Source organism: Rana temporaria, chromosome 1 (genome assembly GCF_905171775.1).
Source record: "Rana temporaria chromosome 1, aRanTem1.1, whole genome shotgun sequence".
Classification (NCBI taxonomy): Eukaryota; Metazoa; Chordata; class Amphibia; order Anura; family Ranidae; genus Rana; species Rana temporaria.
In genome coordinates, this window is record NC_053489.1 from 112,673,263 (window position 1) to 112,693,128 (window position 19,866).

The following is a 19,866-nucleotide window of genomic DNA, read 5'->3' on the forward strand; positions in this document are numbered from 1 at the left end:
TGGTTAACTGATAATGTACTTTATCTGCAGTGGCCATATTGCAGCACAGTACTGACAAGAGATATAGTGGAGACAGGTCAGACAGGAAGACAAAAAAGTGACGAACAAGAAACAGAGAGACAAGCAAACAAAAGAGATTAGATATGAAGTATAGAGATGTCAAGGACAGAGAAAGAAAAAGAGACCACAAATTCAGACATACAAGTCAAAGGGATAATATACCATATACTGTTTGTACTTTACCTGTGACCTACCCAACTCTTTAAAGTGAGCCCATGCCATTTCTAATGGCACTAAAATAACAGTGATAGAAAATAGCTTACAACATAAACTGAAGATACATACCTTTTCTATTAGGTATTGCCCCACAAATTCAGACCCCTCATGACAATGCCCAGGCCTGTTGACAGGCAACTAAGGCCTTGTACACACAACCGAGTTTCTCGACAAAAAACAGCAAGAAGCTGGTCGTGTGTACACTTTTTGACGAGGAAACTGTCGAGGATCTCGTCGGGCCAAAAAGAAAGCATGTCTTCTTTTTCCTCGACGGGAATGGGAAAATTTGGCTCGCCGAGATCCTTGGCGGCTTCACAAGGAACTCAACGAGCAAAACTATGTGTTTTGCCCGTCGAGTTATTCGGACGTGTGTATGAGGCTTAAGGCACTGACCATTCTATCATGGGATAAAAGCTTAGGATTTTGTTTAAGACAGAACCAGTAAAGGAATATATGTGCAGGCAGCTTATGTCAGATTTTCCTGCATTTATATAGTAGGTGATTTAGAATGCATGTACGTTTAGCTTTAAAGCAGACCTGAACACAACATAAAGACTTGCAATCATATAGGGGCCATCTCAAAATGTTAATGGTGCTTAAGTAGTGTCATAAAAATTAGACCTTTTGTCTTGACTTATTCCTGAAAAATAGAAAAGCACATTCTGTGCTTTAAAACTCATAGCTGTGTAGCTGCAAGGTGAGATAATTTAAGGCACTGTTGCCTTTGACTGCTAGCCTTACTTAACGTTAAATGAGACTTGGTGATGCCACTACTTCTCTGGAAAATAAAATGAACCTAAGGACCTTCACTGCATGCATCTCTCTGCTTCAGTTTTTTATTAAATCTGTGGTTCTGTTTTCCTTCCATGTCTCCTGATGCTTCTTGATAATGACCCACCAGTCATTAGGACACCAGTCATCAGGGAGCAGCTCTGACTTGACGAAGCAAAGACATATTTCTATAGAGGTGACCACCTCTCCACCTCTATACGGACTAAGGCATGGTAAGTCAACAATTAGGGAACAACTCAGCCCCATGAAGCCTACAAGCACTATGAATTAATAGTCATTTGCCCTCTATTTGCCTCTTTTTGGGTACAGCTGCCACAGTTTGGCCCTTCTTTAACCTGTTTCTCACCAGAGGTCAATGATACCTAGATGCCCAGGTCACATTTTGCAGCATCAGTTAAATAAACTATATATATATATATATATATATATATATATATATATATATATATATATATATATATATATATATATATATATATATATTATATTGACACACCTGAATACACCTCTATACTAGTATACATATTTTTACAGGAGAGATAAAATTTGTATGTCAAACTGTTTTAATTGAAACATTTTTAATTACAGACAGACAAATAAATGTATTTTTTTTAATATAAAATGTAAATAGTTGTAATATGGCTACCATTGCTGACAGTTACACTATGGAAAAAATAAAGCAATGAAGATGAACAAGGAACACATAAAACCTAGTGCAAGGACAGTGGGGATGCAGTATAATGATTGTTGGTGGCAATGTCCTTACAAATTGAACTGCTTGACTGCATTGGCCAATATTGAACTTGATCCACTGCCACGTGATCCAATTCACATAAGAGCTAATCTGCATGCCTGAGCCATGAGTACATTTTAGTGATGGTAATATAATAATGTGACAGAAGGTTCAGTTGCAAGAAATGTAAAAATAATGCACTTTATTGAATCATAACAAATAGATCAAAATAAAAAGTCCACAGTCCATACATAATGATAATGTGTTAATGCACTTACTATGGTTTCCATTTGTGCAGCAAATGGGCAGCATCTCTATCATTGTGGGACTGTAAATGGAAGGCACTCCTTTGAATAATTTGCTCAGCGGGTATGACAAGGGGAGAAAGGATGTGATGGAAGGAAGAGGCCACAAACAAGTCTCAATACCAGTAAGTGCAGGATCTCCAAGACAACATGTTTTGAGGCATTGCCTCTTTCTCAAATCTTGGAGGGGGAGACCAAAGGGCTCAATAAAGAGGGACTTTTTATTGAACCCTTTGGTCTCCCCCTCCAAGATTCAAAGAAGAGGCATTGCACTTCCTGATTATTGGTGACATACTTATTTTCCGGCGATGCACCTCCGGTGTCTCTGCTGGCATGTTTGCGACCACTTCTGTCCATCACATTCATTCTCACTTTGAATTGCAGGCCTTGCCATACCTGCTGGGTGGGTTATTTACAGGAGTGCCTTCCATTTACAGTCCTACCATGATCGAGATGCTGCTCATTCGCTGCACTTTGGTTTAATGCCTTTGGTTCAATTGCCATGTTACTATTGGTTCAAGGTTGTTCATCTGCAGACCTTTTGTGAATGGATTCTTCGGGCCTGCATGCGATCTTTTTAGAGCTGACATGGTGATCACATGATCAAGAACCACTCTGGCTGGTTCCTCATAGTCAGTGGGGACCACAGCTGTCACTAAGTTGGGATTGAGCGCCAGCAGCAATAGTAAGTGGAAGCTGTTGGCTCTCAAAAGGGAGAACATTTATTAATGTGTCCTCAGCATGGGGCACATTAAAAGACCTTTGATTAGAGTCTACCATTTTTCCATGTGTTTGGTCTGTGCTGTGTCCCAGCTTTGATTACATTAGAAACCTTAGCGGGTTCTGCAGTCTGAGGGGTAGAATGTGGATGTAAACAATGCTGTAACACATCACAGCTATAGAGGGACTGATAAAGTTTTGGGCACTTTAGCATATAATTTTAGTTCCAATTTAAGCTTTGTAATGCATACAGGGTACAAAGTCTACTTTCCCAGGGCTTTTGTTTTTCATCCAGGCAAAGCTGCAGTTCTCTGGGAAACCACAAAGCTTACGGTCTACATGCAACCTGGTGCCAGTAACACACACACAAGCACACACACACACACACACACACAATTAAAAGGGTTGTAAAGGTACAATTGTTTTCCTAAATAGCTTTCTTTACCTTAGTGCAGTCCTCCTTCACTTACCTTATCCTTCGATTTTTCTTTTAAATGTCCTTATTTCTTCTGCGAAATCCTCACTTCCTGTTCTTCTGTCTGTAACTCCACACAGAAATGCAAGGCTTTCTCCCTGGTGTGGAGTGTCGTGCTCACCCCCTCCCTTGGACTACAGGAGAGTCAGTATGCTCTCTACGTTGCAGATAGAGAAAGGAGCTGTGTGTTGGACTACAGGAGAGTCAGGTCGCCCACTAACACACAGCTCCTTTCTCTATCTGCAATGTAGAGAGCATACTGACTCTCCTGTAGTCCAAGGGAGGGGGCGAGCACGACACTCCACACCAGGGAGAAAGCCTTGCATTACGGTGTGTAGTTACAGACAGAAGAACAGGAAGTGAGGATTTCTCAGAAGAAATAAGGACATTTAAAAGCAAAATCGAAGGATGAGGTAAGTGAAGGAGGACTGCACTAAGGTAAAGGAAGCTATTTAGGAAAAAAAATGTACCTTTACAACCCATTTAAGCTTCCTGCTGTCTTGAAGACAGGTAGAAAGAACAAATAATTGCTTAGCACAGAATCACATGTGAAGAAACTTTAGTCCCACTCCCACCAGAATCATAAGAAAAAGCTTAGAGAGGCCATCTGCAAATTGCAAAATAATACAAAAAAATCTCTTATAAAGTCATTGTAAGTTGACTTTCTCACTTTTTATATTGCAAAATTCCTAAATGGCATAAGTAAATCATTGACTGATTTCCCTGTTTCCTACATGTGCAATTTAATAACTGACATTGAAGTAAACTTATTCAAACACCAGGGACCCGCCTAATCACCAATGCTTTCTAAAAACACATGGGCAGGATAAGGATAGATGAACAAACAGGTAAAGTATGAGAAGGTGTGAAGGGTAAAAAAAATAACTCCCATTAGGAGAGCAATCAAAGACATCCACACACAGCAGCCACCATTTGCTTAGTGGGTTTGGACATGTGTGGTTGTTGTAGTGGCTAGTTAGTTAGTGTTTGGGTCATTACTCTGGGTTTAGTATTTTTAACTTTCCACACCTGTGGCAGCAGATGGATGGACCTTAATGCTGCTCTGACTGGTGCTCACTCAATGATGTGTTATGCCGCGTACACACGACCGTTATTCGTGTCATTGAAAAAAACAACATTTTTCTCAACGTGATTCCTCTCAAGCCCGCCTTGCATACACACGATCATGAAAAAAAATGCTTGAGCAAAGTGCGGTGACATACAACACGTACGACAACACGTACGACGGCACTATAAAGGGGAAGTTCCATTCGAATGGCGCCACCCTTTGGGCTGCTTTTACTGATTTTGTGCTAGTAAAAGTTTGGTAAGAGAAGATTCACGCTTTTCAGTCTTTGTGCTTTTCAGTCTGTTACAGCGTGACGAATGTGCCATCTCCATTACGAGTGCTAGTTTTACCAGAAGGAGCGCTCCCATCTCCTAACTTGCTTCTGAGCATGCGCGTTCCCCCCCCCCCTTCGTTAAAGCGTACACACGATTGTTTAATAGAACGTCGTGAAAAACAACGAGAAAAAATAAAGCAGGTTCTAAATGTTAAACGCCCATTTTCACACAGAGAAAAATGCCCTGGAGCATACACATGGTTTTCATGAACAAATAAAAAAATTGCATTTTTCTCGTCATGAAAAACGGTCGTGTGTACGCGGCATTAGAGCCATGCAGTATACCTATACTCCAGGGGCAGATACATAACAGCCTGGTCTCAGGGGAAGGGGGTTAGATAATTCTGGCCATCATTCAACCTTGAAAACTGAGGACATCTAGTGTCAGAAAATAAGTACTGAAGAGTAAGCTCTAGATTGAATGTCAGTATTGCAGAAAATAGTGTTTTTACATTTCATCTTTAAAGGGTTATTCAGTGGTGTTTTTTAATGTTTGGTTAGAGATCTGATTTATGTATTTTGTTGCTATCCACATTCTTAATTGTTTTGTTGTTTTGCAATGAATGGCAACCTTCTGAATTCAAGTGAAATAAGCCACTGAATTAATGATGCTATCTGTAAAACATTGGATATTAAATTAATAAAATGGATAGATGTCATATAATAAATCCCACATCCAAATGTGACCTATGTGTCTTTTTTTTTATTAAACAAAAAATGTATAGGGCCAGATCCACAAAGAAGTTACGTTGGCGTATCTATTGATACGCCGCGTAACTTCTAGGATGCCCCGTCGTATCTTTGTTTTGTATCCACAAAACAAGATACGACTGAATGGGGGCTAGATCCGACTGTTGTACGTCTTAGTACGCCATCGGATCTTAGGTGCATATTTACGCCGGCCGCAAGGTGAAGCTTCCGTTGATTTCCGCGTAGAGTATGCAAATTAGCTAGATACGCCGATTCTCAGAACGTACGTCAGGCCGGCACATTTTTTTACGTTGTTTACGTAAGGCTTTTTTCGGCGTAACGTTACCCCTGGGTCTATGAGGCGTACGCAATGTTAAGTATGGACGTCGGGCCAGCGACGAATTTTCCGTTGTGTACGTCGTTTGCGTAAAACTTTCGCGAATAGGGCTTTGGGTAAATTACGTTCACGTCGAAAGCATTGACTATTTGCGACGTGATTTCGAGCATGCGCACTGGGATACCCCCAAGTTGAATTAACATAAAACACGCCCACATCTTTGTCATTTGAATTCCGCACCCTTACGCCGACACATTTACGCTACGCCGCCTTAACTTTAGACGCAAGTGCTTTGTGAATACAGCACTTGCCTCTCAAAGTAGCGGCGGCGTAGCGTAACTACAATACAATACGCCTGCTTAAAATTACGCCGATCTACGTGGATCTGGCCCATATTGTTTAGTGTAAAATGCTTCCATAGGCGATAATTTGGGCTAGTTAAGAAAAGTTATGCAGGCAATGCCAACAGGAGAGAAAGGAAAGAGAAGATACAAGAAAGGAGTAATGACATGGCTGGGAAGCACAAAGTTGGAATTCTAATAAAAAGTAAACTAGGAAAAAGTACATGGGGAAAAAATATAGCCGAGAGGCACAATTTTACAAGCTATATTAAAGAAGATAGGTAAAGTGACACTTTGTAAAGGTTAGGAATGATCACTGTCATTATGTTGTTGTGAAATGTGTTTGCCCTATACACATCTTGAACTGAAAATGATTGTTTATCATCTCATGAATATACCTACAGTAGGAAATGTTTCAGATATAAATACATAAATAAAATAACGAAAACGCTGACTGCACAATAATATGATTGATAGCTAAAAGTTGCTTCCAAATTCCTAATTCAGCTAATTGCAAAATTAATGTCTGTCTATTTAATATATTGCAGGAAGTAGGTAGTAATGAGCATGACATTTAAAGTGCAACTTTTATTCTTCAGGGTACCTGAGAAAATCAGTATTCAGTAGACTTCCGGAAAAAAAAAAACCTTTTAAATGAGTTAGAGAAAGTTGCAAACTCCCAACAGGTTTCTGGAAAGCGACTTTCTCCCCCAATAAATATCATTATTACTGTACTGCTTCTCTCTTAGATAGATGGGTTAAATTTGTGCTGGCGCAGTTCACAGTTGGCATTTTTAAGCAAATTACATTATAAGCTAAAACCAATTTCCTTTCATGAAGAAAGGAATGATATAGCAGCTACATTTATTGAACCACTGTACTTTACACTGTTACAGCCTTCAGGAACACTCATAAATGCTTCTCTTGTTTTGCTCTGTGTTCTTGCAGAAAAACTCTCTCTCGGTGGATCAATACTTTAAGGAACAAAAAACATCTTTGTTGCAATGAAAGGCTATTACATGCCAGTACAAATGTATACATTATACAGCCAGCTTCCCTTTACATGATCAATGAAGAATTCAGGTTTTAAATGGTCTCCTGAGAAATTAACTCAGTCATAAAGGATTTCACTGTAAGCTGAGCTAAAATTTCTTTTGAAACCTTATCTTCCACGCCATTTATAATTATGGAGCCAGATTTTGTGACGGTAATGTACTTGCTTTGCACTATAAAACAGGCATTAAACAACTTTTCAAATCAGGCACAGCATTTTGGGTAAGTAGCTCCAGGTTATTTGGCTGAAACTCAGTTTATAGTTGGAAAGACTACAGTATAGTATACAGTTTTCAGGATCACGTTTCTCTATAGGAAGTTATGTTACACCGAGTAATGGGAACCTTTTCAATCCTCATTTGCATTTCCATCACCTATAAACATAACAAACTTTAACTTTACTTCTGTTGAAAAAGAAAAACCTGACTGATAAGGCCACTTCTCTGTGCACTCTAAAGCACCATGGGATATGTCTGCACTTTCCTAATGAACAAAATAAAGAAATAAATAATATTTAGGCTGCATCTTAACCTCCCTGGCGGTATGATTATTTCAGAAAAAACATGCTGAAAGCGGTACCATTATTTGCAAGGAAATTTGGCGTTTTATACTGTAAGTCTGTAATTTTTAGGAATAACTCACTTAAATCTGACCAAACCAGAGTCTAATAGGCATCCCGGGTATGACATTTTTTTAAAAACAAAATTATAAATTATAATATAATAAATAATTATAACAAATAATAATATAATTCTAATAAAAATTATTCAATAATGTAATCAACTCAAATCACTGAAATTTGCTCAGTTGCAGAATTGTCGCTGTCATTTTTTTTATTTTTTTATGACGAATTTCCCCACAAATCGCTATCGCACAATTCTGCAAGTGATTATAATTTATTATCGCTGTTTTCTAGCTGCTCTAAAACCATTTTTGACATAAAGGGACACTTTTGGTTGCTATGGACAATCTACAGTTTGCAGGGAGAAAGAACAGTTTTTATTATATAAAAGAACATGTAGGGCACTGGGCAGACCACTAGGGACAAGGGGGGTGTGTATTTTTTACATACAGTACTGTAATCTATAAGATTACAGTATACTGTATGTATTGTGTTTGTTTACGTTTTTGAATTTGGCGCCGTTCTCCGCTCCCGTGCATCATAACGTCGCAGGGAACGGAGATCGGCGGCACAGGAGGACACTGTGTGAATCGAGCGAGGTCCCGCTCGCTCACACAGCGCGGTGGCATCGCTGGATCCAGGGACAAGGTAAGTAACTTTGTCTGCTGCTGCAGCGAGGCAAGCCCGAGTCTGACTCGGGGTTACCGCTTTTGGTATGAAAATCTCACCCTGAGTCAGACTCGGGAATACCGCCAGGGGGGTTAACCACTTTAAGACTGCCCCACACAGATATACTGCAGCAGGGCGGGCCTCCTGCATGAAATCCCTCACCTGTCCGTGATTTTGTGCAGGGTGTCTGGGACATCGCTCTGAGGAGAGGCAGAATAACCTATGTAAACAAGGCAGGTCGCCATTCTGCCAGAGGGGAAAATGGAGATCAGGGCCCAGATTCACAAAGGACTTACGATGGCGTATCTCCTGATACGCCCTCGTAAGTCCGAATGTGAGGCGTCGCATCTATGCGCCTGATTCATAGAATCAGATACGCCTCACTGTTGCCAAGATACGACTGACATAATACTCTTACGCCGTCGTATCTTGGGGTGCATATTTACGCTGGCCGCTAGGGGCGCTTCCGTATATTTCCACGTTGAATATGCAAATGAGCTAGATACGCCGATTCACGAACGTACTTGCGCCCCGGCGTATTAAAATACGCTGTTTACGTAAGGCGTACGACCGGTGTAACTTTACCCCTCATAAAGCAGGGGTAAGCCATGTTAAATTATGGACGTCGGAAACAGCGTCGTATTTTACGTCGTTTGCGTAAGTCGTCCGTGAATGGGGATGGGCGTAGGTTACGTTCACGTCTACTAAACATTGAGCCGGCGTAAGTTAGGGAGAAAATTTGACGTGATACTGAGCATGCGCGCGCATGCGCCATTCGTTAGGTGCTTCATTTACGTGGGGTCACGATTCATTTCCATACAACACACCCCCTACCAGCCAACTTTAAATTACGCAGGCTTACGCCGGCCCATTTATGCTATGCCGCCGCAACTTACGGAGCAAGTGCTTTGTGAATACTGCACTTGCCTGTCTAAGTTGCGGCGGCGTAGCGTAAATAGGATACGCTACACCCGCACAAAGATACGCCCTCCTACGTGAATCTGGCCCCTGGTGTTTGTGCTAAGCAGAAACACGGATCTCTGTTTTCCCCCAGTCAAAGCATTCCAGCCACAGTTAGAAAGCACCCCCTAGGGACACACTTAACCCTTTGATTGTACCTGATGTTAACCCCTTCCCTGCCAGTGTCTTTCTTCACATACAGACACAATGGAGATTATTTACTAAAACTACATGGTGCAAACTTTATGTATTTGTTTGTAATGTTTTTGCATAGAGGTATGACATGAATAAAAATTTAGACACTTGTCCTTTTGTATCTTTTGACCATCTGCTCATAAAGAATCCTCTGCACATCCATTCTAGTATAGGAACTTTATGATTTATATGGAATAAGAATTTTCAATTTTCCAAAATGCATCTTGATGTACTTTTTCATACTTGAGCTGTGCTGTGCTTCCTCTGAATCTTATTTTTTTGGTAAAGCATTGTTTTCTAAAGCATGCTCAGATAAAATAAATATATAGACTCTGCTAAAATACAGAAACATGATATATACCGAACCTTGATATATCAGATTTCATTGCTATGTTTGTGATATGGCTAATATCACAATTTTTATTTCCTGTATATAGTGCGGGCATATTATGTAACACTTTCTGAAAAAGTACACACTCCATTCACATCAGTCTTTGCCACTAAAGCAGCTTCTAATGTCCCTAACAATACACACTCTAGGATAAATAAGGTCAGACATAATTTAATCTAACAATTGTTTTTTGGGAGAGAGCCCACACAAACACATGGAGGGCGTCCAAACGCTATGCATCATTGGGTGCTCCCTAGTGAGTTTTAATGTTTAACATCAACACACTCACACTGTTTCTCTATTATGAAGAGGATTATGTGCATAATGACCTAAGTCACTTTAATGTGCTACTTGGACATTGTGGAGTGAACTGATTAATGAAATTGTCATTGTGGCAACTCAGATTAAAAACTTTTAAGCACTGGGTTTATTTGTTATTGGCGGGTAACCAGTGTGGTTAGTGTTCCTTGCCACTTATTAAGAACGTGGATAACAGTGTTTAACCAGGCAAGAAATGGGATAGCACAGATGTCACAAGAACAGAAAGACACAAGTTGATAACAATCTTTCAGAAGCTATAAACTGTTTACTGTCCCTGACCCCATTAGACAGATATCTAATTACCTAATTTTCTGTCTAGTATTAGTACCCAAAACAGGAGGTGAAAATAAATCCCCCCAAAGGGTAGTTTAGGCCAATATGTATTCTTCTATATATTTTTGGTAAAAAAATCTCAATAAGCGTATATTGATTGGTTTGCACAAATGTTATAGCGTCTATAAAATAGGGAAAAAATGTATGGCATTTATTTTTATATTTACATTTTTTACTAGCAATGGTGGCAGTCAGCGATTTTTATTGGGACTGCGACATTGCCGTGGACAGATCAGACACTTTTGACACTTTTTTGGGATGATTGACATTTATAAAGCGATACAGTGGCTAAACATAGCTACTGATTACTGAATAAATGTCACTGGCAGGAAAGGGGTTAACACTAGGGGCGATCAAGGAGTTAAGTGTGTTCCCTGGGAGTGTTTCTAACTGTGAGGGGATGTGACTGACTAGAGGAGAAACCAGAGCATTGTTCCTAAATAGTAGAAACAGACAATCTGTTTTTCCTCCCCTGTGGAAACAAATCCTCATTCTGGCTCTCGTGCCCACGATTGCAGGTAGCCGGCAGCGATCGGGCCCGCTTAGCATGTGCATCGGGTCCCCCTGCCGTGCAGCGCCTGCTATGGCTCTTGAAGGAGCTGCCGTACATATACGTGATTCACGTCGGAGAGCTATCCTGCAGCCGTATATGTAAAGGAGCCAGCCGGGAAGCGGTTAATCAGTTTCAGCTGCTTTAGTGTTAATGAAATAAACAACAAGTGCACTAGATGGGCAACAATGAGACGACCTCCAAAACAGGAATGGTTTTACTGGTGGAGGCCACTGACATTTTTTTCCCTAATCATCTTTTCTGACTGTTTTTCACTAGTTTTGCATTTGGCTAGGGTCAGTGTCACTACTGGTAGCACGAGGCGATACCTGGACCCCATAGAGGTTACATAAGCAGTCCAACTCCTCCAGGATGGCACATCAATACTTGCCATTGCCAGATGGTTTTCTGTGTCTCCCAGCACAGTCTCAAGAGCATGAAAGAGATTCCAGGAGACAGGCAGTAACTCTAGGAGAGCTGGACAGGGCTGTAGAAGGACCTTAACTCATCAGCAGTACCAGTATCTGCTCCTTTGTGCAACAGAATGAGCCATACCAGAGCCCTACAAAATGACATCCAGCAGGCCACTGCTGTGAATGTCTCTGACTAAACAATCAGAAAAATACGTAATGAGGGCAGCCTGAGGGCCCGACGTCCTCTATTGAGCCTGTGCTCATTGCCCGGCACTGTGGAGATCAATTGACATTTGCCATTGAATGCCAGAAGTGGTAGGTCTGCCACTGGCACCCTGAGCACATATGACAGAAGTGAAAGGTATTGGAGAAGCTGTGGAGAACATTATGCTGCCTGTAACATCATTCAGCATGACCTGTTTGGTGGTGGGTCAGTGATGGTCTGGGGAGGCAAATACATGGAGGAGCGCACAGACCTCTACAGGCTAAGCAATGACACCCTGACTGCCATTAGGTATCTGGTTGAAATCTTTGGACCCATTGTCAGACCCTAGGCTAATGCAGTGGGTCCTGGGTTTCTCCTGGTGCACGACAATGCCTGACCTCTTATGGTGAGAATATGCAGTCAGTTCCTGGAGGATGAATGAATTGATACCATTAAATGGCTCCCACGCTCAACTGACCTAAATCCAATTGAACACCTCTGGGACATTATGTTTCGGACCATGCGAATTTTCATTTCCATTAAATGATGTGGCAGCCTTTCGTTCCTAACACGTTACCAAGTCCATATCAGTATAGCTATTCAGCATGATATTTTTCCCCATTGAGATCTGATGTGTTTGCAAAGTGTTCCTTTATTTTTTTGAGCAGTATATATATATATATATATATATATATATATATATATATATATATATATATATATATGTGTGTGTGTGTGTATATATATTATATAATTAGGCTGCTCTCTATCCAGTTTCTGCAATAGAAGAGCTTTTATATTCACCTCTCTAGCAGCCAAGGCCTCCCCTTCCCCTCTGTTGCAGCACTAGTAGCACCCTTTAAGATTTACCTCTTCTAGTAGTGTAATGCCTGCTCTTCCATGCCACGATTCTGTTCTCTCCCCTTTATGTCACCACAGGACACAGCAGTGATGTTGGAAGGAGCAATGGACTGCCATAAGGATAAAGATAAAAGCTTTTCCACATGCCTCATCATGGGGAAGGTACTTAGCCAGCCCCCTCTCCCAGAAAAGCACCTTGTTTCAATGTGACAAAAAAATTGTAAACAAGAACACTACACATTTGTCAAAGTCCTTTCAAAAAATGTCCCACCATGTAAATTCATCATTAATTACATCATCCAGCTTTGAAAATTCACATCAATCATGATGAATGCTGCCCGCTGACCCTCCAAAAAACAAACACATAGACCAATGACACAATACGCTCCCGATAGACTCTCCTCATGAATGTCATTTTTGGACCAGGCAACTGAATGTAAACAAAGAGGCAGCTGGTTAATAATATAAACCAAATATACTGCCACTAATTGTACAACTTCCTGCAGGAACTGGACAGCCTTTTGGCAGACAGGTAAACAAGCCATGTAGCTAACACTCGGCAACAAAAAAGACAGGGATTGTGGAAAACCCTGTGTAGAATTCTGACACCATCCCTATAGCCATTAGTAACCAATCAAAATGATCTAATTTTTATAAAAAAATAAATAAGGGGAAACCTAAATGCTTCAAGTTTGTTCTTATTTTCTTCTTCCAATTTAACTTATAGGTCCCAGTGTGGAAACAGTTAATTAATAGCAGTCTTGTTCAGCTTAAGATAAAACGGTATTGTATTTTCTAGACTCCAGAGATATAAAATTTACTGTAGCTGTAACAATGACATTTTTGAAATGTAACTATTCTCCTATGATCTAATTACACAAGCTTCAAATGCTAATTTTATTATGAAAGAGACAGTTTTCTGTTTATATAAATCAGGTTCTATGATACACTCATTAATATTCCGCATGAGATTCATCATTAGAGAAACATTTAGTTTTGGTATAAGCCCAGATTCAACAGCTTGACTATATTAGGTGATAAATACACTTTTTAACTAGCTATTTTACCATAAAAACACAGGACATACTGGGCGGACAATGCACTGTTCGCTATGTTTGTTAAAAAATTGGAAAGGGAAAAAAGGTGTGTTGGTTTACACTGCAATTGAAAGCATTTTTAATGCATGGAGAATAATCACCATATTGCAGGACCAATGAGCAATTGTCTCAGTACACAGAACAGAAATAATACCTGCATGGTATCCAAGGGATTTGTACCAATGGCTCCTGGGTGTGATCCAATGCTCAGAAAAATTGACAACTCAGTTGGTGCAGGATACGGACTCTGCACACATCTCTCATGATCCACTTATGATTTATAGAAGCCATCTATACTGTGAATAAAATAGATGGCTGCTATAAAGCATGATAAGTGCATCGGCCTGCTCAAGATTATATCGAACATCGGAGTCAGTTCAAAACAGCTCCTTATTATCCCAATCCTGCAAGCTGGGTTCCTGATCCAGCACTGGTTCTTTATTGTTTTTAGTAACAGACAAAAGAAATGAAGAGAACTCCATTATGATCTGATCTGGTTTGATGAGGTTTGGCAAATTACAAAAATGTTCAGATGATCAGTAGTACAGTGAGTTTTTGAGTTTGTTAGACCAATAAATTGGATACTTACTGTCTAATTAATCACAATAAATTCATATACTGTATCTGATTACACACAGACATTCAAATGTGAGTACAGACTTTAAAAATACAATGTGCTTTCAGTTTAATATGGGTTTAGTGCACCAGTTATGGGTTATTTCTTGTGTCTTTGGGTGAGTGCGCTAATAGCTATTAAATAAAAGTAATAACTATAATCGAAAATTAATATATAAATGAATAGCAAGTGAAGCACCAGCCTACTTAATATAACCTAAATATCACAAAAAAACACATTAGCATCTAGACCCCAACGTGACAGGTGCCTAATAGTTGAACTTAGTGGTCATTAAGTGAAAATAAATGAATATAATAACAATATTCCATAAATAATCACAATAACATAGATTAAATGAATTCATGTGCTGCTATGAGTCCATAGAACTGTAGTGTACTGCAAGATCCACAACAATTGCCACGAACATCCAGTGAAATAATATCCAGTGATAGAAGCTGTTAGTGATCCACCTTCACCGACTCAACAAAAGTGCTCAAAAGATGGCAGCTTACCACAAGTTTTACTGAAAAAAGTGGTCAAATATGCTTCATAGCAAGTTGAAATTTGCTATTAACAGATGAATAAGCAGATAATGGAACAACCTCTTAGCCCATGAAGACTCAGGACAGCATGTGCAAATAAGAAGAGAAGGTCCAAAATAGTGTAATCCTGTTTATTATACTTAAAAATGTTCAAATGAAAAGCCAAATGGCTGTTCACTTTATGAGTGCCCAAGGCCCAGCACTGAGGCTGGATGGCATAGTATCAAATTGGTGGAGATGGTCCCAACTCATGTGCACTGGCGTGTAGTTCCACCCTGCACCGCAGTGAGCCAAAGGGAACCAGAAGTGACCTTGGTACGTGACCAGGTGACGCCTCTATGTCCGTTTCGTTTGACACATATTCAGGAAGCGTGTCAAACGAATATTTATTAATTTTCTATTCTAGTTATTACTTTTATTTAATAGCTATTAGTGCACTCACCCTTTTTTTAATCCACTTTGCAGCAGTGGTATCCACTGTTTTTTTTTTTTTTTTTGGAGGTGTAGCTCATATTTAGTTTAATTCTTTGTTTAATTGCAAATTTGCCACGAGATACATTTTTTCTTTTGTTTTTTTAGAATTAGAATTGTACCTACATATCAAAAACCTTCCACACCACAAAAGTCACAATTTGCTCTGTGCACACTATGAGGTCAGACAGATCAGCAAGGACCTCCCAAACAATCAGGGCGTCTTCTGACTTGGATACAAGCAAACCTGAATGGTAGGAGCACAGGTTGTTTGTTACAAGCCAAACTGAAGGCTATTTTTTTAATTTTCTCTTGCAGGTGTTAAAAAAAAGAAAAACACCCCAAGCTTCAATATTTACCTTCTCTCTGGTGCTGTCCCTCGGACCATTCTCTTGTCACCACAAGATGTCTTCAGTCCTTTGCTCAGCATCACTGAACCTGGAAACCTGAGTTTAGAATGTCACAGGTCTAGCCTTAAGGTAATGTTACCATTGTGTAAAGGTTCAAAACATTATCACTTTAATGCCACTCTCTGAATCAATGAGGACTGCTTACAGTCAGGTGAAGACCAAAGAGGAAAAGGCCCTGGTGCATCACTTGACCTGCCAGAAGACTGTAGAAAAAGGTAAGTATAAAAAAGAAAACATAGGGGTGTTGGACTAAGCCCAGAGTTTTATTTGTAGTGGTATAACATTCTAAGTCTTTCTTCCTGTATTTAGGTAAAGAAAAATCCAGCGGCTATTAAAGGGTTTGTAAAGGAATTTTTTTTTATCTTAATAGCTTCCTTTACCTTAATGCAGTGCTGTTTTCATGTCCTCATTGTTCGTTTTTTGCTCTCAAGTTACTGTAATTCTTCTCTGATCTCCACACTTCCTGGTTGTCTGTTTCCTGATGACCACAGTACTGGGAGCTTTCTCTCTGTGGTCACTAATCAAGGAGGTGTGATTACTGTGTGTCTAAAACCCCACAGCACCAATCAGTTTCGTTTTCCAAACCATCACTGCCCTGTATTGGCTCTGTGGCTCTGTACATCACAGAAGCAGGAAACAACATGAAAAAACGAAACTTGAAACTGCAGGTACATTATATGACTGATTTTTATCTATTTTTAATAATTTATAAAATGAATAAGTTAACTATTATGTCTCTATACCCTGTAAACAGTCATTTCAGCAAAAAAAATGTTTTCCTTTACAACTCCTTTAAATACCACCACAAGAAAGCTCTATATGTATATGGTATAACATTTGTTTGAGTACAGTCTAACATGACCAAGTAATTGTTAGTCAAACTATCACAGCACTGAAAACTGAATAATGTCCTGGACAGAAAGGTAGAGTAAAATGCCAGTCCTAAAGTGGCTTCAACTAGTCACAGCCAATAGCATATTGATAATATTTTGTTGCATAAATATGCGCAAGCCAGTTGCACACAAAAAAAACAGATAGATAGATAGAGACTGCATACACTTTCAATTCACATCTCTGGAATAATGGCTAAAAAATCAAATTCCAACCAGCAGACATACTCCTTGAAAAAGAACTGGCCAAAGATCATCTAAAGGTACCCAAAGACAGCAGAAAATGTTTAGAAGATATTCTAAATGTAAACTTCTAAGAATACTTTCTTGACAGCTTAGTGGTTTTGTTACTGCAAGTCAGAACGATCAGCAAACAGTTCAGCAGCTTTGACTTTTAGTTCAGAGATCAAATATTGTACCTTTTGATCTCATAGCAGCTTGCGATTCCAGCAAGCCTCTCAAATTCAAGCAAAAGTAAGAACACATTTTCATCTTTATTCAGTGAAACAAAGTGTAAAGGAGAACATACATTTCTGCCAAGCACATGCAATAGATCTCACAAGACTTTGGTGACAAATCAATGATCTATTTATAGTTCTACAACTGAATAGATAAACACATGCTTTTTATGTCCTTTCAGAATTTAGCAGTAGTAGGCCTAGTGATAAAAACTCAAGCAAATATTATCTCTGTAGTATCCATGCCCTTTACTTTAAGCAACCACCTTCACCAGAGAGCCCACTAGTTGTCACATACACTACATTAAATTATCCATAATTCACCAAAGGCTAAAATCCTATTTGTAATCCTATTTGTGGTCCACATATGTTGCCTGGTTTAACATTGTAATTAACTTAAGTGCTTAAGTAAAACTTTGTATTTCCCAAAAGGGTTAAAAACACTTACAAAAGGGTGGATGGGTAGGAGAACATCATATTAGTAATATGGCAGGTGGTCTGGCGTTAGTTCTGGTAGTTTCAAGGAGACTCAGGGATATCCAGAGGTGTAATTCTATGGTAGCATATTCTAAAGTGGCTGGCAGATGGAAGCAACAACTCTCCTGGATATTGAGAAGACAGCTAGGCTGTCTGAGACAACATTGAAGTCGAATTCAGGAAGTGACCTCAGTGGGAAGGAAACAACCAGTGTGGACAGCAAACCGGAAGTGATGTCATCAACATGCAACGTGTTTCGGAAAAGCTAATTGGTTCCTTTTTTAAGCCATGCTTGAAGACTAATTACACCTCCAGGTATCCCTGAGACTCCTTGGGACTACCAGAACACAGCACCACCTCCATATTACTAATATGATGTACTTACTTTTTGTAAGTGTTTTTAACTCTTTTGGGAAATATAAAGTTTTACTTCTGCACTTAGAGGTGCCTTTTTTTATTTTCATTTTACTTCCAGAGTTTGCTTCTCTCTTCAAGTGCTGTCGGGGGGGCATGAAGACCCTCTTCTATTTCTACATAGACTGATATCTGCTTGGTCTATTACTCAGAGCGCCCTTATACTTTTATCTGAATAGCTACAACAACACACACCGTACAAGGATTAAAAATAGAAGTCTTTGGCTCCATGCATAAAATTAAAATGACTCACAGATAGCAGTGATTAGCATGCCAATATTAGGTCAGACAGCACTGATCACATATAAAGATATAAGAAGGACTACAGGAGCATAAATAGAGGCCTTATCACACCCAAAGATCTACAAAGTTCCAGAACTTATAAGGCCCCATACACACCATAGAATCTATCCGCAGATAAATCCCATCAAATGGGTTTCTGCGGATAGATTCTATGGTGTGTACACTCCGTCGGATATCTATCCACAGATAAATCTCCCCTGGGATGGATTTCCAGCAGATGGATATTTGCTGACATGCTCAACAAATCCATCTGCTGGAATCCATTCCAACGGATGGATCCGCTCGTCTGTACAGACTTACCGGATCCATCCGTCCAAAGGGATTCCCCGCACGCGTCGTAATGATTTGACGCATGCGTGGAATTCCTTATATGACAGCATCGCGCCCGTCGCCGCGTCATAATAGCGGCGACAGCGCGACACGTCATCGGCAGAGAATTTCAGCGGGGATTTCAATGCGATGGTGTGTACACGCCATCGCATAGAAATCTTCTGAAATCCTCGAGAGGATTTATCCGCGGATACGGTCTCTGCGGATAAATCCTCTCGTGTGTATGGGGCCTCACTCTAAGTATTCCTTTGCTGGTTCCTTGCAAAGCACAAAAAACATTTTATGACCCATGCATTGTTCCATTTGTTCAGTACCAATAACTGTAGCGGAAAATAGTCTGTAATCAATTGGAACTGTCAGCCCAAAAGGTAATACTTCAAGAACTCTAAGGCCTCGTACACACGATAGGTTAACCAGAGGACAACGGTCTGAAGGACCGTTGTCCTAGATTAACCTAAGAAGCTGACTGATGGTCCGTCGTGCCTACACACCATCAGTTAAAAAAACGATCGTGTCAGAACGCGGTGACGTAAAACACAACGACGAGCTGAAAAAAACGAAGTTCAATGCTTCCAAGCATGCGTCGACTTGATTCTTAGCATGCGTGGATTTTTAACCAATGGACGTGCCTACTAACGATCGTTTTTTTCCCATCGGTTAGAAAGCCATAAAATAATTTTAAAGCAAGTTGGATTTTTTTTAACCTAAGGTTAAATAACCTATGGGGCCTACACACGATCGGTTTGGACCGATGAAAACGATCCATCAGACTGTTGTCCTCTGGTTAACCTATCGTGTGTACGAGGCCTCATGCACACTTTATGGCCAGACACTCCTTTTTTTTACCTTTCCACTATTAATTAGTTAGTCTCTACAATGGATTAGCTTCTGCTGAGATATGCAACTGGATGTTCTTCTCAAACAATTTATTGGGACAAAACTGCTCTCAGGCCAACTCAAAGGAACAGTTTGTGCAATAAATGTTTGACTGGGGGAGGTTAACACTGATCCCTTACACAATACTGCCTTCAACTGTTAAAATGCACTCTCTGTGTATACATTACATGGTGTACTTTCTCCCTTTGGTAAGATCAGTAAGTAAAGCTACTATAGTAGCAAAGATTGAATGGCGTGTCAAAGTACAGATGGACAATGATCCAAAACACACAGCAAAAGCAACCCAGGAACTTTTGAAAGAAAAGAGGTGAAATAT

At 39.9% G+C, this 19,866-nt stretch overlaps 1 protein-coding gene across 1 annotated transcript in view; it reads right to left on the reverse strand.

The window, feature by feature from the left end:
• The window catches only part of EDIL3 (EGF like repeats and discoidin domains 3), an 862,525-nt gene that overhangs the window by 17,685 nt on the left and 824,974 nt on the right, over positions 1-19,866 (reverse strand). The gene's annotated exons all lie outside the window — the stretch shown is intronic.